Source organism: Camelus ferus, chromosome 7 (genome assembly GCF_009834535.1).
Source record: "Camelus ferus isolate YT-003-E chromosome 7, BCGSAC_Cfer_1.0, whole genome shotgun sequence".
In the NCBI taxonomy this organism is placed as follows: domain Eukaryota; kingdom Metazoa; phylum Chordata; class Mammalia; order Artiodactyla; family Camelidae; genus Camelus; species Camelus ferus.
Window position 1 is genome coordinate 41,986,908 of NC_045702.1, and position 27,377 is coordinate 42,014,284.

At 43.1% G+C, this 27,377-nt stretch overlaps 1 protein-coding gene across 7 annotated transcripts in view; it reads left to right on the top strand.

The window, feature by feature from the left end:
- Positions 1-27,377, top strand: part of TRIL (TLR4 interactor with leucine rich repeats) — a 170,670-nt gene that overhangs the window by 14,308 nt on the left and 128,985 nt on the right. For 2 of the 7 annotated variants that reach the window (XM_032483790.1, XM_032483788.1), the window contains exons 3-4: positions 5,234-5,318; positions 19,461-19,629. The exons of 2 other annotated variants lie outside the window; for them this stretch is intronic. The gene's annotated coding sequence lies outside the window, so the exon portion shown is untranslated. Of the gene's footprint in view, positions 1-2,267; positions 2,284-5,233; positions 5,319-19,460; positions 19,630-20,651; positions 21,306-27,377 lie in introns of those variants that run through there. 3 more of the 7 variants (XM_032483787.1, XM_032483789.1, XM_032483793.1) reach the window with 3 other exon arrangements.

Genomic DNA, 27,377 nt, shown 5'->3' on the forward strand with positions numbered 1-27,377 from the left:
GGGAGGGGGTCTGGGTTGGAGGGTGCCTGGTGCTCTGGCCACAGTGGTCCTGGAACGAGGTTAAGGAGGTAAAAGAGGATATATTTCCAGAAAGAAGTGGTTGCCGTTTGTTTTCGCCTGCTAGGGCTGCTGTGACAGAGTACCATGGACTGGATGGCTTACACAACAGAAATGTGTTAGCTCATCGCCCTGGAGGCCGAAGTCCGCGATCGGGTGTCCGTGGGGCTGGTTCCTTCTGAGGGCTCTGAGGGAGAGTCAGGTCCATGCCACCTCCTCGCAGCTGGTGGTTTGCTGGCAGTCTTCCGCGTTCCTTAGCTTGTGGACGCATCAGCCGCATCTCTGCCTTCATCTTTACGTGACGTTCTCCCTGTGTGCCTGTCTGAGTCTAAATTTCCCCCTTTTACAAGGACACCAGTCATTTTGAGGTAAAAGCCTGCTTCAGTATGACCTCATCTTAACAGTAGTTACAACGACGATGACCCAGTTTCCAGAGAATGTCACGCTCTAAGATACTAGGGGTTAGGACTTCAACACCTGAATTTTGAGGCTGGGGGAGACACAACTCGGCCCCTAACGGAATTTAATCTGTTGACAGTTGATTCATTTGGGTTATTTTCTTGATTTTCACTTAAAAGAAACAGGGAAGGGACATGAAAACAGGAGAGGAAATGGTGGAGCTGTTGGTTTTTTTTTTTTTTTTTTTTCTAACAAGAAATCAGGACGTGGGAGAGTGAAGCCTGTATGGAAAAGTGGTCACATTCCTTCATCCTTCATCAGGATAGTGATGTTTTTGAGAACACCAACAGCACCTGAGTTGAAATATAATCTGTGGGTCAGAGGACCTGGGTCCCCATAACTTTTGCAAAGTCCCTGTGGTATGTGAATTTAGCTGCCCAGGCAAAATTACCCAAAGTCCTTGCCCTTTGCCTTTAGAAATGTGGGGGTGCTTACCCGAGGGGCCCTTCTCCTTTCCTGGGTTCTGGAATTTGGTGGGAACTATTTGGGAAGGAGCAGGTCCTTCAGCAAAGTCCCATCCTTTCAGCTACTTATCTTCCTAGCAGTACAGTATTTTCAAAATAAAGGTTCTGTTTCCTTTAACAAATGCCAAGGTAGAATCATGTTTAGCTAAGACTGAGCACCAGGTGCTTTGTGAGATATTTTGTATGCATTATGTCAGCCCTCACAGAAACTATTATTATTATTATTATTATTATTATTATTATTATTATTATTATTATTATTATTATTCACATTTTCCAGATGAAGTGATCAAAGCTCAGAGGTCAGCAACTCTGAACCCACAGGTTCACAGGAGTCAAGTGGCAGTCAATTTCTATCTGTATTCTTTTCACTCTGCTTCCCTGTTGCCCTAAGTTTTTAAGGGTAAATCTTTGAAGGATGTGGATTTTTAAAAAAAAGTTAAATATTACATTGAGATAAGAATTCATTTGATCTCTTTGAGCCGCCAGTGGAAAACAAGGAGCCTGGATTTAGATGATTGCTATGTGTCCATGTAGCCCTAAAATGCATCTAAATTATGATTTTTATTTTCCTGTTTTGGATGTAAGAAGGAGAGGATGTAGGCTGTCAATCTGCTTTTTTTTTTTTTTAATGGAATTTCAACATCTCCTTGTGGAATTTCCTGGTTCTCAACCAAGTATGTAGACCCCATGTCTCAGAAGCTGGTCTATTTTGGACTGAGTGGGATAATAATCTGGTTATTTGGGGGATCTGGTGTTTGGAGCCTCATACTTTCTTTCCTCTTCTTCTCTTCTTGCCCTGTGTGCCTACTTCTCCCACAGATGTTCAGGGCTGACCACATGCAGCCTCACTTGCTCCCCGCAGTAGCCCGTCTCCCTGGCCAGGGAAACTTGCCCGCCTTTCTATGCTGAGGTCAGCTTCAACTCTGGGCATGTTTCCTGTGGGCCAACCAACAGGCTTTGACTGATTTAGTTCAGGAAGACTAGCTTGTTTGTGGATATGGTAATGACGCCAGTAAAATTCAATTATGGGATCCCAGAGGACTGTAGCAAGCGATAATAAATTAGGAAACATGAGCTTTGGAGTATCTGAACTGAAATTATAATGGGGCTATTGAAAAACAAACAAACAAAAATCCTAAGCATTCATTTAATAATAGATGCTGCTGCCTTCCCCACCAAAAATTAGTTCATCAACTAACCCTTTGTTCTTGTCATTAAAGAATATGCCTGAGACACAGCCAAGAACATTTTGTCTTAATTACTTGGTATTGTTGTCGCCCCCAGAGCACACCTGGCTTCAGGATAACTGGTACATGGGAGGAAGCAGCCGCCTGGAGGGGCCTCCCAAGGCCACGGTACTAATCCCTGCTGGGCTCGCAGATGCTCTCTGCCCATGGCCTTGGGTTTCAGATTGCCATCCCGAGTTGAGGTCTGAATGGAGGTTGTAACCTCAGAAGGTCCGGCTAGCACTTAACCGCTGACATCCATCAAGAATGTCAAGGCTTGCATTGTCTCATTAATTTGAACCAGCTTTCCTGCCATCAGATCCTTTTTCATTCCTAACCTTTCCACTCTGCCTTTCTTCCTTTGTGTGCAGTTTATAGCCTCTCCTGTTTGTGCCTCCTCGCTGCGAGGTGTGCCCTGGAAGGCCACTCCTGGGGAAGAGTTTCCTTTGCCCTGCTCCATGCCCTCAGTGGAACTTACAGAATTAGTGGGTGTTTCTTCTCCACTGTGAATGGCAAGCGCATGAAGGGAGAAAGACCATGTCAGGCAGTCTAAATATCTCTGCAGACTCTATTTTCCAGATAATTTTAATGTTGAAATGGTTCGTCATTGCTCTCTTCCTTCACTTTATTTCCTTTCTGATCCAGATTCCAACATCCAAGTGTAGAACACAGAACTGATGAACAGGAGATATGGAAAAGATAGCAAAGGCACTAAAAAAAAAATCTGACTTAGCAGCACGGCATTTTTCACCTGCAGTAAATTATCTCTTGAGGTATCTACTGAGACCATGCCTTCTTCTTGGAGACTTGGTCCAGACCCCCCACACCACAAGAAGGACTTGAGTGTAGATCTTGCTTATGTTGCATGACCCGACGTGGCAGGTGAACTCACAACCCAGGCTGGCACAGCAGTGTCTTGCTCCAGGAGCTAGAACGTCATAGGTGGTTTGGTTGTTCTGGAGCTTGGAAAAGGTAGAGCTTTGGAGTTTGGAGCCACCATTTTCAGCCATCTGCACAGAGAGGTGGAAAGTGAGGGGTTGGGGGAATTTTGCCATGAATCAGAGATCTCCAAGGAAGCAGACATCAAAGATTGTCCATCCCTGAAGAGATAGACAGGTCACTACCTTGGCTCAGAGTGACTCTCACTTCCTACTTCTGGACCCTTGTGAAGCTCTACTGTACTTTTTTGGGTACCCTTAGGGTCTCCCAATAAAGTCTCCCTTTTTGCTTTGATTGATCCCGATAGGTTGGGGGGTGTGTGTGTACATATGTGTATTTAAAGGACAACATTACCATCTAACATTTCCTTGGGCTTAGATGGCATTTGAGAGCGGCGTTATGAATGGCTCTAGCATGAGGCGGAGTATAGTGGATAGGACCTTTAAATATGTCTTGATAGGATGGTGAGAGTAGACCTGGCGTGAGGGTGGTCTTACTGTGGAAGGGTAACCCTCTGTACAGGATGACCCTCTGTTTCCCCCCCACCTCTTGCACATGTTCTCTCTAAGACCCTGTGCTGAATGCTGCCTCGTAAGCCCCCAGTCTTCATTGTATCTTTATCTCCTTTGCCTCTTGGCCAATGCCTGCTACAAGCCCCTCTTCTTAGCACCTTGAAAAATTTGTTTCTAAGATGTTCAGAGATGATAAAGATTTAATGTATCCTTCCAGCAGGGGTGAGGGGACCAGCAATTTGTGGCACACTGTCTTAGGGCTTGTCTAAATTAGGGGTGATTCTTTCCCTCACAAAGAGACGGAAGTTTCAGGACATCCAGAGACAAAAAGCAGCCAAAGGATTTTACTGTCTTTTTATTTCCCATGAAGTACAAGGCTCAGCAGTGTTCATATTTTACCCACGCTGCTTCCTGGCCTCTGCCAGCAGAGGAATTCCATCCAGCGTCCCAGCTGTTCCGGAGCCTGCACGGGGTGGCTGGCTGGGAAGGGGGACACACAGAGGCTTTTGCTCCTGCCACAAATGTGCCTGGGGCTTCTGTGCAGGCAATCAAGTGACCTTCCTCAGGGCAAAAGCCAGTGGAAAAGGCCAGTCTGACTCTCTCATTGAAGGGGAAACTGTCTCTCCATTGTCTCTCAGAAAATAAATGAGCAAGCATAATCTCTAAATACAGGGACCCTTAAAGAGATTATGTGTCCTATTTTCTTGGTGTGTGTTATCTTCTGGAAAAAGGGCATGTGTCTTGGTGTAACTTGTTTAAGAACTGTGGTCACAGTTCATTAACTGCCAGTTCTCCTTAGAAGGAAAAATCAGAATACAAGGTGTTTGTGCCGGTTATAACACACGGTGTGTCAAGCCCTGTGCCAGGTGTTTTTCTATATACTTCATATAATGTCACTACAGTAGGGCCATATAACTACTGATTTTTCTAAGAAGTTAAGTCAGCGCCTAAAAGGTCACATAGCTGGTAACTTACAAACCCGGTAAGCAAGAAAAGGTCACACAGCTGGCATTTGGCCCTGAGTTTACCTGTTCTGCTGCACTCCAATGTGACAGTCCCTGAATTTGTCTGATAAGACTTCCCAGGGTGACTGCTTGCTAAAAATCCCATCCTGGGACCCACCGCAGATTGAATAAATCAGAATCTTCTAGAAATGGGTACAGGAATTTATCCCAGCTAAAGCTTATCAGGCAAATTAGATAAATGCTGCTGTCATGCCTTCAATGCTGCCCCCTGTTTATGTCATGCCGCCCCCCTTTTAACCCAGTGATTCTTGGCAAGGTGCTAAGGAAGTCTTTTCCTCTTTTCAATACACTTTTTTATTTTGTAATAATTTTAGATTTACACTTAAGTTGCAAAGATAATACAGAGAGCTCCCTATACCTTCTCTAACCTATTTCCCTTTGATATTCCAATCTTACACGACCACGATGCATCTGTCCAAACTAAGAAAGTGCCACTGATCAATTATTATTAGCTGTGGGAGGCCATCACTTATCCTGGAAAGGACAACAGACAAGGAGAGGGAATCGTAGGAGAGCCCATCTTTTCTTTTTCTTTCCTTATTCCTCAGGAAGGCAAAGGCAGAGAGGGATGGTAGATGACATGTGATCAAGAAGAGATCTGAGTTCATCTTGTGCAGCATTTCCACCGTTCTGGTAAGAATGAAATATGTATGCACGTATGAGCTACACGATGGAAATCATGTGATTTTGGTAGTTTTGTGTATGAGTTAACTGCATGTCTATTTGCCTTTAAAACTGGCATTGCATGTGCAAAGATGAACAGTAAAAATTCACACTAACAGTTTACATCGTAAAATTTTCTTTACTTAGCATGACATTAAATAGCGAATTGAGAACACCATAACAAGTTGAGGTAGAGATTGGAGAAGACGGAAACAAATTTATATTCTCATTCAACTTTACTTTTCCCTTACTTTTTGGACAAGGAGCCCCACGTTTTCACTTTGCCCTGGGCCCCACAAATTATGCAGCCAGTCTCGCTGATTCCTAGTAGACAGCCATTGTCTTAACTTAATTAAGCCACTAATGGCGGCTGTTGTGGTACCCAGGCAGCTGAGTGGAAAGATCCCAGGCAGTTACAGCAGTGGAGGGGGCTTATCTCCTATGTTAACCAGCCCTGCCTGCCCTGATGGCTCCAGTCCCCTCAGGATGACTCCTCCTGTTGGGGCACTGCTAAATGTGGCCTGGGGGCAGGAGGATTCCTGTTGCATCTTCTCAGCGACCACATGCTTTTTGATGCAGAAAGTGTAACAGCAAATGCCACATCAGGAAGCAGTTAGACCCTTGACCTGCCCCAGGCATGTGGCGTTTGCGTGGACCACTCTATATGATACTGCTTAATTATTTCTGTGCTCCCGTGGGCAGTTTTCCTTGTCTGGCTTGAATATTAAATCAAAGACATATCTTTTGCATCTACAAAACCTGCTAACTCATTCCACACAGAATGGGGTGTTTCTGAAAATGCAGCACAGTGGGCTCAGGACAGCAGCTTTCATTTGTATCCAAAAACAAATTAGCCTAATGGAGCAGAACGGATACAAATAGCCATAAGACCAACCTGTACCAGCAAACAGAACGTGGCTCTGGTAATGAAGGGACACAGTGGCATTTTCCTTTACTTGGAAACTGGCATTGCACTGTGCCTTTTAGAATAGGGTGTTCCTTTTAAAATAAGAAAGATTACCAGCTGACGGTGTGAGGTGCACCCTTCCCCACCAGGGAGGCTGTGGTCTTGTGACACACGGGAAGATGCCAGCCACCAGCGGGAGGGGTAACCCTTCACAGGCCTAGTTGACTGCTGGCAGCCTCGACTGTGGACTGGCCCTTCTTGTCCTGGTGAGAGTTGTATCCCAGTAAGACATGTGACCAAGGATCGGGCAAGGTTAGTAGGTGGACAACTCCACATGCCCCGTACCCCTCCGCTCTGTGGAAATCAGAACACGGGGGTCGTCGTAGCCTTCATCCGCCCCCTCCTCCTCCCCAGCCAGCCTCAGACAGCTCCTACCAATTTGCAGTTCTCCTCTGTTCTCAAGCCCTCCCCCACTACACGCACTTCTCATTTACACACTCAGAGTCTCTTTTGTGGAATTTTCTGGAATTGTCTCCCAGTTGGTCTCCCTGCCTCCTTCGACCTACCTGCTGTATAGATCTAGGAAAATGGTCCTTTAAAACCTGAAAATTGACCGTTTGGATCCTCCAGTTAAAATCCACTATATCCATTTGTGAGGACAAAGCTTTTCCTCTTGGTATTCAAGGTCCTAAGAACTTTTTCTAGAATATTCTTCCCCCAGCTGCCAGCAAGGCTCACTTCTTTCTTCCTTCAGAACATGCTTCAAACATTCAAACTGAAACCGACCGCCCCAACGCTCCCTATCCCCGTACCCCCACCCCCGTGTGTCTGGCTGCCGCACTCACAGCTTGTCGGCTGACATACTCTCTCTTCATTCGTCTTCTTTATGGTCTTTTTCTTCACCTGCACCCATGTAATTTCTGCCAAGTCGGATATTCTTCTCTGTCTTGTTTTGCTGCTGTATCCGACCCCTGGTACTGCCTGGTCCACAGGAGGGGCTCAGCTCAATGGCTTTTTGTTGAGTGAATTGTCAAATGGATCTGAGCCTCGCCTACTTCTCCAGCTGTGTCCCTGCCACATCCCTAAAAACCCGCCGCACTCCAGCCTCATTAGATCCATGAGGATCTGGATCACATGTCCACAAATTTGTGCATGCAGTTCCTGCCCCTGCAATACCATCTCCCCTTTCTATGCATGCTAAGCTCTTCTTCTTCCTTTTGCATTTCCCCTGGAGCCTCACAGCGCATGCGCAGCACTGGACCACACTACATGGGGCTTGGTTAGTCAGCAGCCCATCCCAGAGATGCTAAGCCAGGGCAGGTGGTGCAATTCAGGTCTTTCTCCCCACCCTGGTGCTTCAGATGTTTGATGAATGAATACACAAATGACATGCCCAAAGACACACAACCAGTTAGTGGCAAGGACCAGAGTAGTATCCAGATATTCTGGTCTTCCATCCATGGTACTTTATTTGTTTCCATCGGAGAATTCCTTTGAGAAGACATTTTACCAACTTCCCCAAAACCCACAGTGTAGTTTCTGTACTTCTACGTCCTTCAGCTTCCTGGTACCCAGCCTCTATTTTTCTTTTTTCAAAAACAAAGTTTTCTTCATTTGTCATTCTCCTAATTCCCTACATTAATAACAGTGTCATCTGATTAATTAATTTTCATGAAGCGGCTGTTAAAGCACAGAGAGGTTTTAGGCACGAAGATTTTGTTGACATTTGCAGAGGTTCTGAAGTTACTCAGACCAAAGGAATACATCCTGGGCACATGTGCAAGTTCTTTGGGTGATTGTTCCATGAGCCCATTTTCTTTTTCATGCAAAATTTCAAACACACATAAAAGTAGTAGGGATAGTACAAGCCTCAAAGTTGCATCACTCCAATGAACAGTTCAGTTATTAATGATCTGCAACGTTTCCTTTTTCTTTTTATTCTTTGTTGAATTACTTTAAAGCATATCCCAGACATCACATCGTCTTCTCCTACTGCAAAATGCTTTCCTTTTTTTTAAAAAAGAAAAGAAAATAAAACATAACCACAGTACCTTTATCACCCTTAACAAAATGAAAAATAATTCCTTAGAGATACAATACAGTTTTCATGGAGATATTTGAGGTGCAGCTTTTCTGTGCCTCTCTAATTGTATAAAGAACAGAAATAACTCACACTTAAGAAGGACTATCCGTTTACCCCCTTACCCATTTCAAGGGAAGTGTGAAATGCCCCATTTCTTTCCTGGATGTGTGGGGCTTCTTTGGGGCTTTCTTATTCATCTGAAATTTTCTCCTCTAAGGTTCTTGGTAGATGTTGGCTTTGGAGAGTGGCGCTCGCTCCCTGGCCCGCCCCCCGGCCAGGCTTCCACAGTCCAGGCCCTTGGAGTGCTGGCACCTCCTCTGCTCACCATCTACAGGTGGCCCATATGCCAGGGTTAAGGTTGGACTTAGATGACCAGGGATTTCCATTCCCTGTCTTCCTTGTTGGCCCTGGCACCTCATAAGCTATCGTGCCCAGTTACAAATAATAAGGAGAAAGCATTCAGATTAGTTACGTGAAGAGAGTTCAAGTTTAAACTTTCAAAATCCCAGTATCACCTACACCATCCATAGGGCCAAGGAGAAAGCACCAAAGAGATGCAGAGTCTGGATGCAGAAAGCCTGGCAGAGGCTTTCTGGCTTGCAGAGAGTGGGCAGTGGGAGTGTTCTCCCCACGAGAGCCTCTGCTTGCAGGGGTCATTGCCCACAGTGCCCATCACCGCTCACACCCTCCCCGATTTGGCAGGACCCAATCCCTCCCCCTCCGGCCGTCCTTCCTCCACCCACCCCGGAGGCTCACTTCCCTTCCTTCTGGAGGGCTGCTTGTTTTGCCCCGTTGCTAAGCAGCATGGTGCACTCAGGCAGTGTTGGCTGCCGCCTGTCCACCCCTGCCCAATTCAGACTATTCAGATTAACCCTGTGCGGCCGGACATAGGTTAAGAACTAAGGCTCTGTGGCCGCACGCACCTGACTTTGATTTCTGGCCCCAGCATTTAGTAACCAAGTGATAGTAACTTCTAGGAAGTTACTCGCCCTCTCCAACCAAGTCTTGGTTTTCTCATCTGTGTAAGGGGATAATAACAATGGTTTCTGCATTTGTCGGCTCTGAGAATTAAATGACTTCGCGTGTGCAGACTGCTCAGTGTTGTGTCTGCTGTGTAGTAGGTACTCAAGGTGTGTTAGCCAATAGTGATACAGTCCCTACTTCATAGCTACCACCTGCTTTCACTGCAGCATCAGTTAGCTGGTCGGGGTAACCGTTACTCCTTCCATTTTGAAAAACACAGGCACAGAGAAGTCATCAACTTGCTCAAAGACAAACAGCTAAACTAATACTGGAGTCCGGCTTGTTTGGTGCTCTTCCTACTTTGTCACTGGACCCCAGAGATATCTAAGTCTCAAGATCAATCCCACTCGGCCCTTCTCCAGGGAAGAGAATTTACTTGGACACAGTCAACTCCATGGGCCTTGTTTCCCACTTGGAAACAGTATGATTTTTGATCAGTATTTAAATCATACCCAAGATGAACATATATGTGTGTCCATTCCCATGGCTGCTGTAATGAGAAAGAACAAATAATTTGGACTTCAATCCCAATCAGAGCTTGAGGACTGAAAGAGGAAAAATTGGCTTTGGGGTACAAGGCATTGAGTCACACAAGCAATCTATAGACGTGACAAGGCTGTAGGAAAGCTGAGTTCCATAAAAGAAAAAGTAGTAAGAGGACATCATGCTGCCCAAGGAAAGGTAGATAATTGTAAATCTCTTCCTCCAGACGCCAAGTGATTCTAATTATTCTGCTTCCAATTTTTAGAGCTGTTAATTCAGCTGGTTTCCAAGGAGGCAGAGGCTCAGGTTTGGTGCCTGAAACTACTGTCTCCTTTAGTTCTGTTTTGTAGCCCTTGGCTGCACGGGACCCCAGCCTGGTCCTGGTCTCTTGGGAGGGCCTGGTGAGGGCAGATGGGCCCTGGCTTTCAACTCTTTTGCAAGATCAGCTCTAAGACTCTACAACCCTAAGTGGCATTTGAATACCGCTTTCGTAATCTTTGTTAGATCCTGGTCCATTGTTTAGTTAATATTTTCTTTATATTTACTTCTTGTACAATTAAAAAAATTTTTTAAAAAAATTCATTGCATTAGTCAGGATGGGATGGACTTTGTTGCTTAACAAATAAACCCTGATATCTCGGTGGCTTAACACAGCAAAGGGTTATTTTTCATTCACTTAAAATCCAGTGTGAGTCAGATGACTGTCCAGGGCAGCTTTTCTTGAAGAGAACTCTTAGATGGGCCTTACATCCAGGCCCCCTTCATCTTTAATGCCACCATCTCAGGGACATGCTGCCCCAAATGTGCCAAGTTACTGCACTGATACTTCTGAGCTGAAGGCACTTGAAAAACAGCAAGTGCAGGGGGAGACTGTCTCTGAACTGCCCTTCTTTGCCTAAAGGCAGATCCTCAGAAAGGAGCGCCTTTGTCCTCAATCTCCTCTCCGGGAGTTTCATCAACCAGGGAAGACTGGCTCTTATCAGAGGAGAGGAGACTAGAGGCGGACATCACATCCAGACACACTCGGTCACAGATGATCATACCTCCCGTCCACACTTCTAAGGGCCCTTCCTCTTTCCTAAAAGTCGTTTACTCTCCCCTGTTAAGACGGCACATAAACCTCAAATCTCATCGCTTTTTGGGGGTATTCATGTTTTTTCCCCATGATACCTCCATATGCACATAACATTAAAAAACAGTAAATTTGTGTACCTTTTCTTCTGTGAATCTGCCTGTTGTCACTTTACTTTATAGACTCAGCTCTTGAACCAGAGAAAGTAGAGGGGAAGTCTCTCCTGCCCTGCAGAGGCATCTAGGGTCACCGAGGCAGGGAGGGGAGAAAGAGAGCATCCATGCTACTTTATCACTCAGCTAATGTTTGAGGTTTGGGGAGCACATGGAGAAGAGGGATTGGAAAGCGCCCTCAACACCCCCCCCCCCCGCCTTTACAGTACCTGTATGCTACTTGATTTGTCTGTCCTGTTTTCTCAACGTGAGCGAGAGCAAGCTTTTGTCTTGCACCATATTGCCCTCTAGCGGTCACTTCGTTTTGTAGCACATAGAAGAAAGGCGCTAAGGAAATTGCTTTTTTAAGAATGAAGCCAAGGAGGGGACAGGCTGGGGAAGTGGGTGGGTGCAAAGAACAACTGTAGCTTCCGGCCCAGCCTCACCGCGATCCGCGACTTCTCTGCGCAGCCGCGCCCTTTCCTCCTCGGGCTCCACCCGGTCTTCCTGCGACCCCACTCTTAGGCATTCCTGCACCCGGTGACCTCTTCTCCTTCCTGCCGGCGTCCTGGGCCTCTTCTTCGCGGAGAGAATTCAAAGCTGCTTCCATTTTAAATAAAAAGAGCTTCCTGTGGCTGGAGATATCCGACGAGAAGCGCGTTATGAATGCCCTGAAGAGAGATGCTACGTGAAAAATAGACAGGATTCAGCTGGAAGAAAAAAAAAAAAAGGATAATCTGTTATTTGTTGTTTCTAAGCAGGACCTCAAAAACTCCAGGATGTCTCTGCTCCTTAGTGGAGAGCCCTGCTTTGCAAGTGCCCCTCCTCACCCGCCTCCAGGCCATCTAGTTAACCCTGGTGGGACAGGCACAGCTTAACAAATGCATATATTTGTCATCTTAAGAGCTTTGGTAAGCCGACTTGAATTTCAGGTAACTAGAGACAATTGTAATGGCTTTCTCCTGTCATGGTGACATTGGGTAATTAGTAATCCTATAAAAGTATTGAGGGTAACTTTTTTAAAAAGATGAAAACCAAGAGATGGAGACAAAGAAGGCTACTCTGTTGAGTTGAACCTTGTCTTCAATGAGGACGTTTTTTAAAGTAACTTTACATCTAGATGTGGGCTTCAATTATATTTGTACCTGCCTCGAAATATAAAGCACAAACATCAACCTACCAAAGCTTGGATGGTGAATTCATGGTAGATATTTACTTTGTTGCAAAGGGTGTTTCTGTTTCCATAAAATAAAATTTTATTTAAGGCTATAGGAGCTAGAATTTCTCTTGACAGTTAGATAAAACAAAGGAGCCTAAAGTTTAATTCTGAACTAAAGCTATTACAGTAGCTTTGAATGTAGGCCATACCAACAAAGAACAACAAATAACAAAGAGCTTGGAAGGTCAGATATTGTGAACAGAAAATTTGCAGAAGCCTTGGGGATGGGCAGCAGCTGGGTTTCCTTAAGATTTATAGGCTTAATAGAAGAAATGTGCACTTGTTTATTTCTACTTTATATGAACATATACCAGATGGAGACACTCCACTACTTCCTTTAAATGCCCCACATTTGAAAAAAATCTCCCCTTCTCTTTTCTTATCTCTTAATGTGACTGGTTAGAGCAGCAGCTTGTGTTTAAAACCACAAAATGCACATAGATGTTTTTTTAAAGGACTGGAAAGAATAGGCATTTCCTATGTGTTTGTTTATATTTCTGAAGCTTATTTAACGTTTTCTACCTTGTCATTTTACTTAGTATGACTCTGACACCCCTAAGTTGACATGAGCCTGAATTCCGATACTCTGGTGTTAGATACTACCTAAAATAAAAGATGACATCCACGGAGGTATTAAAAAAGGGTTATCAACAGTGAACTTGTCAATATGATCAACATGGATGGGGAACCCAGGTAGCTTGGGCTGATGAAGTTGGTACAGTGGTTGAATCCCCCCCCCCCCCCCGCCTCCAGATCCAAGGATTTAAATAGCACTTACAGCTCTGTGGACGCAGAGCCCAAGATGACTGCGGGCAGCTTCTATGTGACGAAGGACACGGGGGCTGCTGCAAACTTCCAGAACAAGTGGCTGAACTGTTTAAGGAATTTTGAGATCCTCCATCTGGACGAGGGCAAAATCATACATGACCAATCATCAGTAGTTAGTATAATCTGGTAATTCCTGTTAACAAAACATCCCCCAAAAAAATCACAGGAAGAAAGTCTAGGTCTTGTCCCTAGCTACGTGGAGCCCCTGACATAGTGACCCTTTTGGCTTATTATTGGGTAGTCTATTGAAGCTGTCCTGAGTAAGCTAGATCTATCAGAAGAGCAGAGAGCCAGCTTATTTAGAAGACTGCCTTTTTTAAAAGAGAGATGCTCATAAGAGTGCTGATTCTCCCTCAGGGGATCAAACCGATTTCTAACTCTACATATAATCCTGTCCACTTCCTCCTCTGATGCACTCCTTTCTCCTTTCCTTCTGTCTCCTTTTTCCAGGACAACTGGGTTTCAGGCACTCGGCTGAGCAATGACAGCCTGAAGATTTATGAGAAATTGTTTCAGCCTTTTAGGGGATGAGAGGCAAAATATTTAACAGCAGAGGCACAGGCATGGGCAGATCCTGACTCTGTGAAGCCTGGTGCTTATAATTTGGAGAACTCTGTCTCTCTTTTTAAAGCTATGCAGTGACAAATACGAAAGTAGGCATGATAGTGAATATTAATTGAAAAAAATAAATCACAACAAATCACTAGAAATTTGGAGGGTTAGGGCCTTTCTCAGGAAGATCCCTGTAGGCAACGTACCAAAGATACTTAATTAGAAATGCTTTCTGGTTGCAACCCGGCCTACTCTGCTCTCCTGGAACCCTCAGTGACTGACCCCCACTAGAACTCACAGTGGCCTGAACTAAAGAAGGCCCAAGACTTCAGTTTTATTTCCTTCTACGAATTCCGCATCTGGTCTCAGGTGCCATCACGCAGCGTAGTCAGCAGCTGACAGCAGCCTGTGGCCACGCAGGAAGGTCCTGAACAGCGTCAGAGCACGTGTCCCAGAAGCACACAGGGAGGTGGTGTAGTTCATGGTCAAGAATACGGGTTTGGGTGTGCTCAGGTTCCAAGTTCTGTCTGTGAACTTCACTTCTGGGAGCCTCCTTTTTCGTGTCTGTAAAGCAAGGGTGATTAGAAGAGCTGCGGCATATAAAGCACCTAGCTGAGTGCCTGGCGCTGAGCAAACAGCCTTTGCCTGATGGAGGGATTTGTTTGAGAGTTTGATACTGAGAGTTCTTTGTGCGTCTCTCTGCATTTGTCTCACCCCCACCTCCCTTCATTGTTGACTACAGGAGGCATTGACTATCAGTGAAAAAATCCATTCCCTAGGTAATGTTCTCCGGCTTGCATTTTATACTGTCTGTCAGATCCGATCCATCATGTATGTAATCATATTATACATTGCCTTCTCTATGAATAAGAAATGAGGGGATGGGATTTTGTTTTCTGCAGTCCCGCCTATCATGAGACTGGATACAGGATGCAGATTTCTGCTCCATGGCTGAAGGGAGGGTACAGATAATAAATCATTTTGCATTTCTGGGATGGGAGACAGGATCCCTGGGGATTCTGTGATTGTGGGAGCTGTGGTCTTCTTCATGATCAGCACTTCGGATGCTAACCTGTGTTGGTGGATGGGGAGTGAATGGAAACTTTAGGGTACCGCCGGATCTGCCTGGGTGGGGTTCAGGGAGCACTCAAGAGTGCTCAAGGGCCCAAGTGGCTTAGGTGAAGCGCCTGTGGAATTTACACTCTCTCCCAAGTAGCAGTAAGGTGTCAGGACCCTCAGAGTTCCTCAGCGCTACAGAAGGTTTTGCAATCTTCGGACGCCAGGAGCTATTACTTAACTTCTTAATGTCTTAGTTTCCTTAGCTGTAAAATGGGGCTAAAATCTCCCTTGCTTGCTTCACTGGAAGAACGAAATATGGTAACGCAAGTGCAAGTTCCTTGTGCATCTAGAGAGAGCTATAAAATATTGCTCTTAAGAGCAACAGCATAAGTTAGCATTACGGAGCCTTGACATGTAATTTCTTAACCCACTTTTCAGCAATGAGATTTCCTCATGCTTCTTACATTTACACATTGGTGCTGCTTTATTGTTTAAATAGGCTATACAAATTAATTTTAATGTTAAACTCTACTGGATCCTTTCTTTCAAATTGGAGGTACACCACGAAGGCGACTCACTCCTGTTTGGTCATGTTCTTCCTGTTTTCACCGGGATCGCGTCTCAAGTCGGTGAAATAGCGCCACCGTGTGGCCTCACGACTTACTGTCCCTCACTACTCATTTAAACTTTTTTGAGTTTTTAATCATAAATATTGGCAAATCAGTATCAAAAAGTCTATTTTCTTTTTAAGTACAATATACTTTCCTATATTTACTTGTAAAATATGTGGATGTAATGGAAATTTTAAAGAATTCAGTGGAGCCCCCACCCCCACCCCCCAGCTGCATTTGTGGACTACTTAGTGAAAGAAAGTTTTCATTTGTCTTTGGCGTGAACGGCTTGAATGTTTGTGAGTGATAAAAAGCTCAGTCTCGGCCACAATTTTGCCTTTGGGATGGTGGTGACTAAGAAAATGCACTTTTTCTAGGATAAAATTCAGTGGTGAAAAAGTACATATAATGTGTATTTTCCACAAAATACATTTTATTGAGGAGAGATACATAAGGCAACACATATTTAACAAGAAATAAGAGTCAAAACAAAATTTTAAAGTGTACTTAGCTAGACTCACTCATCCATACTTGGATTAATCAGACAATTCAAGGCAGAAGCACTTTTAAAACTATGTGATAAACCTGCGTTGGACTGATATTAAATAGAAGAGCTTAGCAAGAGTATATTTGTTAAGGAGAATATCATAGCAAGGGATGGTTCTCTGTTTTTTACCATGGGATAAGAATGACAACAATAACTTGCTAAATGTTTATTTAGCAATGCCTTGTGTAAAGCACTTTACCTGCATTGTTGCATTCAATAATTGGAAAGGGGGATGGTCAGTAATGTCCCTTTAAAACATTATAATGGAATTAAAATAAAGAAAACAACTAGCCAATGTGAGCAGACACACACCTTCAAGCTAGGAGCTAATACCCATCAGCTTGCAATGCTAGGGGGGTGGCAACAGCTTTGTATGCTCTGGATGATTGATGCCCTCTGGTGGCCATTATGGAAATTTACTGATTTAACACAAATTTAAGGCCAGTAATGAACACTAGCACCAGGATGCTTACTGATGGGAGCCACGTCCTGTCCAGGGATCCTGAAGCCACTGGTGTGTGACCAGTGAAGCACAGCCATACTTCTTCTCATTAAATTCCCGCTGTAGATGAAAGAGATAATCAGCAAGTGAATTCAGATCCACCGATGTGTTAGGATTCAATGGGGAATGCTTACAAAATGACAAGGGTTGACCATGGGCTGACGTGACCACCATCTGTTTTCCAGTTTCAGCTGTTACATCAAATGGGAGCAAACACTGAAAATCCTAAATAGATCACTAAAGGGGTAAGCAGACTGTGGTATATTAATTCGATCCATTTACAATTGAAAGCTTCATTTTGTAATGAACATCACAAATCTACACATTTTTGTGTGTGTACACATAGGAAATTCCAGGACAGACATCAAATTGTCAATAATCGTTACGATTGTAACCACTGGAGATTAAGACGAGGAGGGTGAGAGAATGAAGACTTTTACCGTCTCTCATTCATTTGTGTATTAACACAAGCCTGTATATCTTTCATAATAAAATAACCTTAAATAAAATATACAGATAAAAATAAAGAACCAAACATATGCTCATCTGAAACATAACATGCCCTGAAAATACGATAAACAGGTTAGGGAAATGTTGTAATTTGTCATTTAACATTTTAAAATATATAGCATTATATATTGGTTTTGGCAGAATTTGTATTAATTCCCTTGCCCTTAAGGTGAAATGGAGGAGCTCACTTGACCATCAATCTAAAATATTTTAATTACCTGTTGAGGAGGATAAACCAGTGGCAAAAGCAAGGAATCTGGACTCTTCCTTCCAAGTTCCAATTTCCCTATTTCCATATTTGTTGATCTTGTTTAAAAACGTCCTTTTGAAGGCAAATAATGTTTTATAGACCTCACTTATGAGAAGTCACTCTGGTGTCATTTATTTATACCAGGCCTTTTTGTCAAAATATTTAAGACGGTTTTTTGAAATCTACATAGAATACAAAATAACATAAAATAAAAATAGGGATATTTGTCTGGGTAGGAAAAAGAGGCATAAGGAAAAGGGAGCAAATGAAAGGAACATAAACAGACCCAGGCTGGAACAGCCCACAAGGAGCACTGAGGAAAACGAAGTTCCGTGAGATGTCTGGTGAGGCTGAGTCATAGGATTAGCTTGGAGTTCGCTAGCAATTGAAACAAAGAAGAAACATGGTAAGTTCCAGGAGACGCAGGTCCTTAGGACACAAACTAATCAGTGCTGAAGGAGAAAGAACTGCTATTAAGACAAGAGAAGACTGTCTATGCCTGACTGGCTTCTAGATCAACCTAAGATGTTATTCATCCACTGCAGAAGAAGATGGGAGACAAGTGCTGAAACTCTCCTTTACCCTGGGCTTCAGTCTTTAATCCGCTAGAAGTTTTCATCATGCGTGTTTAGTTGTCTCCATTTTCTGTCTGCCCAGATCTTGACCCCGACCTCAGCCTCTGCTTCTGGGGCGAGGACACTTTCTCCATTTCTTCTCAGGCGGACTGTGCTGACTGGGACGGCTCTATAAGATCCTTTCATATTCATACACTAGTGATTAATAATATAATCGTGCCCCTCTGCCCACTTAGGGCATTTGCATTTATTTTTTCCTCCTAAAATGGCAGCTGGGCAGGTGGGTGTCATTATTCATTTTTTATAACAATTATTCCATTTCACTTGGTTAGCATTCTCTCTGACTCCTCACAGTGTTTATAAATTCTCCTCTGGCGGTGGAGATCACAAGCGAACCCTAGTTGATTAAATTATGTCAACTTTATTTAATGTGTCCTGGTGCCATCTTCCACGTATTTTATTCTAGGATTGTTTATTTTCTTGCAGCCGTCGCCCACTGATCTTCCATGGTAGGGTCTACCATGACCCCATCGTCTTTTAAATCAGTCTTGAAACGAGTCCATTCATTCCCACAGGCTGTGTGTGTCATCCCCCCAGGGCCTCCTCCACTTTAAGTGTTCATCCAGCATCCAAGTTCACACGTAAAAACACATGGCGCAATGACAGACTGTGATGTCCTAACCCAGGGCAATAAATGGACTATTCATCTCACCAGCGTCTTGGCCTCCAAAGGAAGACTTGAAAGGAAAATAAACAGAGTTGTGAGTTGGTGTAGGTGGAGCCCTCCACATTTCCTTCCCCAGACAGCACAAGAAAATTAGGCCAAGTGCCCAAAGTGTAGGCACGGACATTCTTTGCGTCTACAGCTTTCCTGTGCATGAGACAGGAAAGTGGTGCTGAGGCCATCAAGTGTCACATACTGGGTCGTGGATGGGCCAACTCAAAGACTAGATATTCCCTCTGGGACCAGTGTTCTCTCTGGTTCTTTTTGGTCATGAGTGCACAATCAAGGTCTAAAAGCAGCAAACTTTACAAAGCGGGCACTGTACACGGACCAAGATCCCTGAGGGCCTTGGGGAGGAATCAACGCTGCTCGTTGCCCAGAAACCTTCTCCTGGTCCTACGCTGGCCCATCTGATGCAGCCTCAGCTCTGCTGTGTCCCCTCCTGTCCCAAATGCAGAGTACTCAGTGAGGACAAGTTGCCACTCCTCCTCTAGGGACCGGCCTTCCAGTAGCTAGTTGTTCCTCACCAGGAACAGAGCCGTATTACGTTACAAGTTTTCTGACCAAGGAGGTGGCACTTGTGCAATTAGCCTTAATGAGAGGAAGTTCAAATTGTAGACACCGCCTCTGACATCATCAGCTATTATGCACATGTTGGTAAGTGGGTATCTACGTGTTCTCCCTACCCATACTCTTTTGGTAAATTTCTCTTTCAAATATTTTACTTAATATAATTTGCTTCTAGTTGATTGGAAGCATAGAGGTTTGCAACGAATTACCTTTACAGTGGATTGATCTGTTGTCAATATAAAATGACCTTCTTTGAGCCATATAATAATACTGCGTGCCATGAAATGTCTCTTTCTGAGATTATGATTGCTACCTTTGCTTGCTTTTAGCTGGTATTTGATTGAAAGGCCTGCCTCTACCTTGCTTTTTAACGTTTAAACAATTTATATTGGAGTACGGCATACATACAGAAATGAGAGTGTATAACTTAACGAATCTGCCACAGTGAACACCCTGGTGGAACCAGCTCCCAGATCAAGAATTGAAAGAGCACCTGCCTCCCAGAGCTTTCCCTCAGCCACCCCAGGCTGGTCCCCGCCGCAACCCCGCACCGGAGGTAAACACCCGTCTGGCTCCTTACGCCAAAGATCGGCTTTACCTACTTTTGCACCTTGGTAAGTTCTTAAGTATTAACTTCTTTTCAGCCACACCTTTGGTATCAAGTCTGTTGCAGCTCTCCCTGAGTCTTGCTGCACTTTATGGGTTAGAATTTCTGCGCGTTGTAGGTTGAATGTTGTTTCTGCCTCCATAACTGTCTCTTTTTATTGGCTTCATCATTTTGTCCTTCCTCCTGATCCTTCAGGGGATTTCTTCACCTCCGTGATTTGTGGTACTAAAACATCATCTTTACTCTTGACCATTTTACTGTTAACTCTTAGTCTCTGAGCCAGGATTCAGACAGCGAGGGAGGCAGTAAAGCCTATTTCTACTTCTGTTTGGTCTGGCCACTTGGTTCTGTGTGGCTAGCAATCTCTCTGGGTTGAAAGGGCTGGTGTTTTCTGTCCAGCTCCATACTCCTCATAAGTTAATGGAAAATTTCCCCTGGTTATGGCAATAAATGGACTCTTAGTTTTGTTTTTTTGTGCTGTGAGATTTCATATTGTCTGTTAAGTAGGACAGACGCTAACACAGCATTGAGAGAGACTTCCTCTGTTACTAACAGCCAGAGGTGCCAGAACTTCTCCCTCCAATATTGTACATACTACGTCTTTCTAATGTGCTTCTCCACAAATATGTTTTAAAATAGTAATTAAAAACTGTCAATTTAGAGGTTTCATGTTTCAGCCATTGTTCAACCTTGGATCCTCATTAATTCTTTATAAATCATTCAGTGTCGTTCACTCACCCTGGTAATAGCCTCCTTTATGAGCCAGAGACTTGACTCTTCCACTGGCTGGATGTTCTTGTAAAAGTCACTCACCCACTGATGGTCTTGATTTCCTCAATTCAGACAATGAGGAGATTGAATTGAACTGATCTCCAAGATGCCTTACAATTTGAAATCCCATGCTTAGATGAAATGTCATACAGTCATTTTTTTTTTTATAATTACGCTACAGATAGTCACAAAACAAAACCAGCTTGCAGAAATCACAGTTCTTGGCATTAACGGCCTTTCCTTCCTAACTTCTTTTAGTTCACTTCTGCCCCAAAACCACTGGCGTTGTGGCGGTAAAGTGCTTCTTCGTATCCGAAGTGTGCCTGCTCTGCTTCTCTTCACTGCTCATGATGGTAGAGTTAAGGCAGCTGCCCTGGAAACACTCATTAACAAGACGTTTGAAATTGCCACCACCCAAGGCCTCTGCAGAAACAGTGTGTGGCTAACGTATTAATCCACGCTTTAGGGACAAGCAAGACCCAGCAGTGGGGGTAAAAGGAATCCTCTGAATTCTCTGAAAAGATAAAAGATATTAAGGAGCCATCAATGATGCTAGAAAACATAAAGTTATAACCTGTCACCTCTTTCATGTACACACATCATAGTGTTTTTCCCACTGTTCTACCCGAGAAGGAAGATGTTTCTGTGTAGTGTTTTTGTTTGCTTATTTAAGCCCAAATCAGTCCCTTTTGTATAGAATACCATGCTAAGAATAATCTGATGGGTCAACGAATAATCACAGAAAGCCAGGATATCCTTATACAAATGAAAGAAAATAAACCCCCAGTCTGAATATTTTATCTCTGCGCCGCTGAGCCCGGGCACCCTGCGGCATGACTGGTTTTCCTGTTTCTGTTTGACTGTTTGGAGCCGCGTGTGTGGAACCTGCATATGAGTCACATGCAAGATGGCACTGGGATGGTAGCATATTTCTTTCACTGTTTAAACAACTTCCTATGAAATAAAGTAATTGTTTTAAGTTCAAAGACTTTTGGTAAAGATTTTAAAGTGTGGCCACCAAAGAGAGTTTTGGAATTCACCATGGGAGTGATTTTAGCATCAAAGACATTGTTTCCAGCCTGTAAAACACCACTTTTACCCAGAACGAAGCAGAGTTTAATCCCCAGGAAAGCAGGGCTAGCACAGACCTGTAGTATTTTAGTACCAGAGATTCTTGGAAGTGACCTGGAAGATATATCAAAAGGTTCTACCCGTGAATTCAGAGGAAGGCGAGATGAAATGTGTCCAACACTCTGGCCAGGCTGCAGTCGCCTTGCATCCTAAATGAGAGGCAGGTGTTGCTGTGGAACCAGGTGAGACAGTGATCATAAAACACGCACGTATCTGCTCAGATATTGCAGGGAACATGACCGTTTACATCAAAGGCGGTGGTGGGGTTTGCAGTGATCCTCAGCCAGGCTGTGCAGACACGCATGGGTCAGAACATTTTTAAAACAAAAAAAATTGGATGAGGGAACCTTTCAAACTAGAGGCCTCTGTTTTGAGGTTCTTTTTCAAAGCAAATCAAAATTTAAGGCAATATAAAAATACCAAAAAATGTAACATCAAAGGAGAAGTAGTCCAGCACATATTTAAAGTCTGTCAGCAGCAAGAGTTGTCCCCTCTTAACAAAACACTGTCGAGTTTTTGCATCAGAGGGAATTTTAGAGATTATCTAGTCCAACCTCTGTGTTGCATTCATTCAGCCCACAAACATTTATAGAATCACTGTTACTCTGCATCAGACAGAAGAGAAAACAGAGGCCTGGAGGAGTTAAGTGGCTTTAACAATATCACATAAAATCTAAGAGTTATCTGTATGGGTAACAAATTACCCCCAAATTCAACAACCTAAAACAACTTATTATCTCACAATTTCTATGCATCTGGAATCCTGCACAGTGTAGCTAGGCCTTCGGCTTCTGGATCTCCTCACATGTCTGCAGTCAAGGTATCAGCCAGGGCCAGGGTCTCAGCTGAAAGCTTGCATGGGGAGGAGTCCCCTTCCTAAACTCATTTACATAGTTGTTGGCAGAATTTAGATCCTTAAGGCTGTCAGACTGAGGACTTCAGTTTCTCACTGGTTGTTGGCTGGAAGCTTCCTCTAATCTCTTGCCACGTGAGCCTCTTCAAGGTGCAGTTTGCTTTAGCAAAACCAGGAAGACGGTACATCTGCTAGCAAAAGGGAAGTCACAATCTTTTGTGACCAATCACAAAGTGACCTTGTATTCAGTATAGTAGTCATGATCCAAGGTGCTCTGTTCCTCACTCCCCACTTCAGTCCACTTACATCAGAGTGGCCATATAACTTACTGTCTGAATCAGGATAGTTTCAATGGTGTGAGGGGATGCTACAACATTAGAAATGATGAACCAGGATGAACTATGATCACCCCCGGTAAACCTGGCCACAGAGCCACCTGACATGTCCACAATGGAAGAACCACTGTTCTCCAATCTGGAAACTCAGAGCTTGAGTGGTGAGGAAGGAAAGAGAGACGTGGAGCCAACGTCGCCCATCCTTGGGGTTGCAAATCTGCAGCCAGGCAACCTCCCATCCCGCATGTGAGTTGGCTTCTCTGAGAGCCTTTCCATGAAATTCAGGGCCTCTAGGAGAGATTCTTAATACTCTTCTACTGCCTCCCCACATCGTCACTTCTCATTCTTCTCTCTGTTAACTGAGTGAACAAATACAAGACGCACCTCGCCTCTTTCATGGGTTTGCAATGGCTCTGTTGTTCTTTAGCCATTTTATAATATTTTATTTTTAGTATTTCCAAATGCAGTTAATGCAGGATAGATGGCCGAGTTTGCTGATGATTGATGTTTGGATGAACAAGTCATTTCTTGATATAATACTAACAACAGATTTTCAATGGAAAATTATAGCCTGGTGTTTATAGATGCTTACTTAAGAATGAAAATCTGTAACACCACTGTCTATTAGTGGTCAATTCCTCTTCCTCTTTTAACATGCCATATATTTCCAAGTTAAATTCATAGAACTGGATTAAGTTGATTAATTAAAGGTAGCAAACATCTGCAAATACTTGTTGAAACTCATGGAAATATTGCCTTCAAAGCAAGCATTTCCTTGGTAAAAATCTCTGTCAGAATGAATACTTTCACTGAGAAACAAAAGCTGGTAAAACATTTACATTGTTTGAATCGATATATTTATTACTTTAAACAGAGTTATAAACATGGAAATCATTCCTTTATGTCCAGGGCATCAATTAAAATTGAGATCAGACAGAGAAAGACAAATGCTATATGATCTCACTTAAATGTGGGCTCTAAAAAAACAAAAAACCCACAAAAGCCCATCCTCATAGATACAGAGAACAGATTGGTTTTGCCAGAGGTGGGGGTAGGGGTCAGGCAAAATGGATGAAGGTGGTCGAAAGTGCAAACTTCCGGTTATAAGATAAATAAATCCTGGCGATGTAATATACAGCAAGTTGACTATAGTTTTAAAAATTGAGGTCTAGGACAATTTCTCCTGTGAAAGACTTCCAGGAGTACAGTATGCATGACTGAACTTGTCCTTTGGTGGCTTCTTAGAGGACAACGCTCCCCTCATGTCTAGGCTGTCCATCAGGGGTCCTGTATTGTTTTCCAGACACTTAAAGCAAGAGAACCATGGCAGTGTTCCCAACTCCACCGTCGGCCCCCCGGACCATCTCTGCACTTTTCCTTGAATATATATACATAAAGTGATATGATATGATATGATATGATATGATATGATATGATATGATAAAATCTATCAAACTTTACAAAATCATACAATCAAACTCACATTACAGTCCCATTCTCTGGGGCAACCATTAATTTCTGATATAGTCTTCCAGAGCTTTTCTATGTATACGCGAGCCTATAAACATTTGCATATATGTTTCTTTTTTCTTTCTTTTTTTACACAAAGAGGAGAGTATTATCACACTTAAAAAAACAAACCCAAACTTAACACTATACTTTGAAGTTGTCTCCAAGTCAGTCTGTACTTGTCGACCCGCCTCACTGCACCTGGCATGGCCCCAGGTATCTCCCTAATGGACGCACTGTATGTAATGTAGCCAGTCCTAAACATTTAGAGTGTTTTCTATTTCAAAAACTTGCTGTATATCTATTTATTAACCCTTAGATGCAGAGTTGCTGGAGCAAAGGATATACACCTTTTTTATTCTAAATATTGCCAAGCTGGTTAAGTCTATTTATGTTCAAACTACCTCCAAATACACAGCCAACTCACACTTCCATCCACAGAGAGTAAACATGCCATTTCCCTGTATCTTTAACTTGTGTCACCAAACTAGCTCATCGCTGCTTATCTCACAGGTGCAAAGCATACTCCTCTTCTGATTTGTTTTGCTTTAATTATGATTATGGTCAAGTATCTTTTCAAATATTTGCATTCCACTTACAGTTCATTTTCTGTGAACAGCATGCTTTCAGATTACTTGCCCATTTTTCTATCAGATTGTTGGTTTCCCGAACTCTGAAATTTGAAAAGTTCCACTAGCTTTGGGTGGAGTTTTTATGCAGATGCATTCCAAATTTATATAGCTATATTACCAAATCCTGGATCAAGGGTTCTTGGGAGCAGTCTAACCACCATAATGTTCTTATATGCGATTTTTATTACCCTTTAGCTGCTATGGCTTTGGGCTTTAAAAAATACACAAGGCCTGTCTTTTACAGAATGGATTTCAATTTTTAATGTCAGCTCTTAAGAAGGCCTCACTCCTATCTTTCTCTTAATGATGTTCTGGCACTCAGTGTCAGCAAACGGCATTTTGTTTCTATGAAAGCATTAACTCTCTCTGGTCCTGGTTTTCATTGGCTTTCTCTGGATTGCTGTCAAATACTGCGGTAACGATGAAAGTAATTCAGTGCGTCACTTTGAAGTGTTAAAGTTGAGGGTCACTTAGAGAGGCTGATTTTCTTTGGCCATTGTGGGAAGGGGCACGTGGGTTTGTCTTGATCTCGCTAATGCAGCTCTTTTTGCATAGAGAGGCTATGCAAATAGAATATTTTTATCCATGCTTTTGATTTATGTATTTTCTAAAAGGTCATGATTTACATGCTGGTTCTCTATCTTTCCTAATGTTGCTTTCTGAGAAATGCAAAACCTGTGGGGAGAAAGAACTGTATTCCAGGATCTGACTTTTGAGAGATTTTCAAATGTAGCTTCCATTAGTATCCCTGGAGGTGGGGCTCCCCAGTCCTTCCTACCTCAGCCAAATGCCTGGAGGGTAATGGATTATCTTCCTCTCAGCAGACTCCATGGGAGATATTCTCAATGGTTTATGCATTCTGGCCGGAAAATACTCCCTGCAGACATGTGGGGAGATTTCTTCCTGTGTTCTCCCGCAGAGGTCCGCTGGGATTGAATCTGGCTCACTAAGTGTAAACCCCATGTACTGTAAAAGGAAGATCAAGGGCAGCGCTGGCACTAAGTGGTTGTTCAAAAGTTTCCAACTGTTCTAACTTTTCAAAAACAGAGAGTGAGTTCTTGTTGCTTCAGCCTTAGGGAATACTTGAAGAAGGTGTCTTTAAACACCCACTCAAAATGCCCAGATTTTTAGGAGGAGGAAAGAGAACTATAATGGGAACAAAGCTATTGGTTTCACATTTGGATATGAAAACAGAAAGGCAGGAAAATAAAATAAAACACAAAATCTTCCAGAGCAGACTTTTATGTTTGTCTGTGCAAAAGCCATTTTCAAATTGAAAGCCAAACAACGGGGAACCGAAAAATGATGTGGTAGCTCCAAGATATTTCCTTGACATGTAATTGTATTGCGTTAGAGCTTAGGTATCTGTAACATCTTTTGTGATGAAGCAAGGGGTAAGCTTACTAAATGAATAATGCACTTTTGGAAAATCAGCAAGAAAATCTTTGAGTGCAATCCAAAGCAACAAAAGAGCTTTCTGAAAAAAAAAAAAAAAAAAAAGTCTTCGGGGTGGAGTTGTTTCTGTATTTCAAGTCCTGGATCGGGAATTTTGGAAGATTGATGCCTTTACTGGGTGCACATCCAACCAGCGCAACTTCATCACGTAATGTTTTTCTGGTTGTTCCACAGAGCTTAAAGGACAAAAGGTTAGCAAACACTTAAATTACCAGTCACATTAAGCTTTTGCTTCGTGATTCTTAGGCTCCAGGGAGGCCTACAATTTTGGACTTGAGTTGATAAAAGGCAGATTCAGGGAATTATTTATTTTGCTCTCTTTCCATCTGGGCTTCCACATTAATTGAATGGATTCATTTGGTGCCATTTTTGTTCCCTTTAGAATTTTGGTCATGAAAATTAAGAATCATAACTCTAATATCTCACACAGTCTGTGAGTAATGGCAGGATGCTTTATTGCTCTGACCTTTCCAGTTTTCTCAGTTTTGATTTGCTGAGTTCTTTCCTCCTCTTTCTTGCAGTTTACTTATTATGATTATTAATGAGGAAGCAGAAAAATGACCATTCAGTCAAACTTTAGGGAATAGGACATAATAAATAGTCTCTGTCTGAGAGCTAACATTTGCCCCTAAATACAGTAATTATTAGGTTGCCTGATGATGTGCTGAATTTTACAAGGCTCTTATTAGGGAAAGAAAAAGAACATAATAAATCCACTAATGTGGGTAATGACTGGTATGGAAATTGAAAATGGTTCAAAATTAACCCACTCCTTTTTTCCATCTTTTAAGTGCCCCCGGGTCCTAATATTATTCATCATATAAGTAGACTTGCTTTTCTCTCATTTCAATTAGTTCTGCATTGCCAAGAAGCTCCAGAATTATTTGCAATTAAGTGCTATCTGGCCTTACCCAAGCACTGCCAACAAATTAAATGGAATCTAAGGAAAAATATAACAAACCTGCATTAGCAGATTGATCCCAAAACTGAACGATAAGCCCTTTGTGTCTCACTCGTTAGTTCCCTGGCACTCTGAAAAACACTAGGACTAGAGGCATGCAATGAGTGG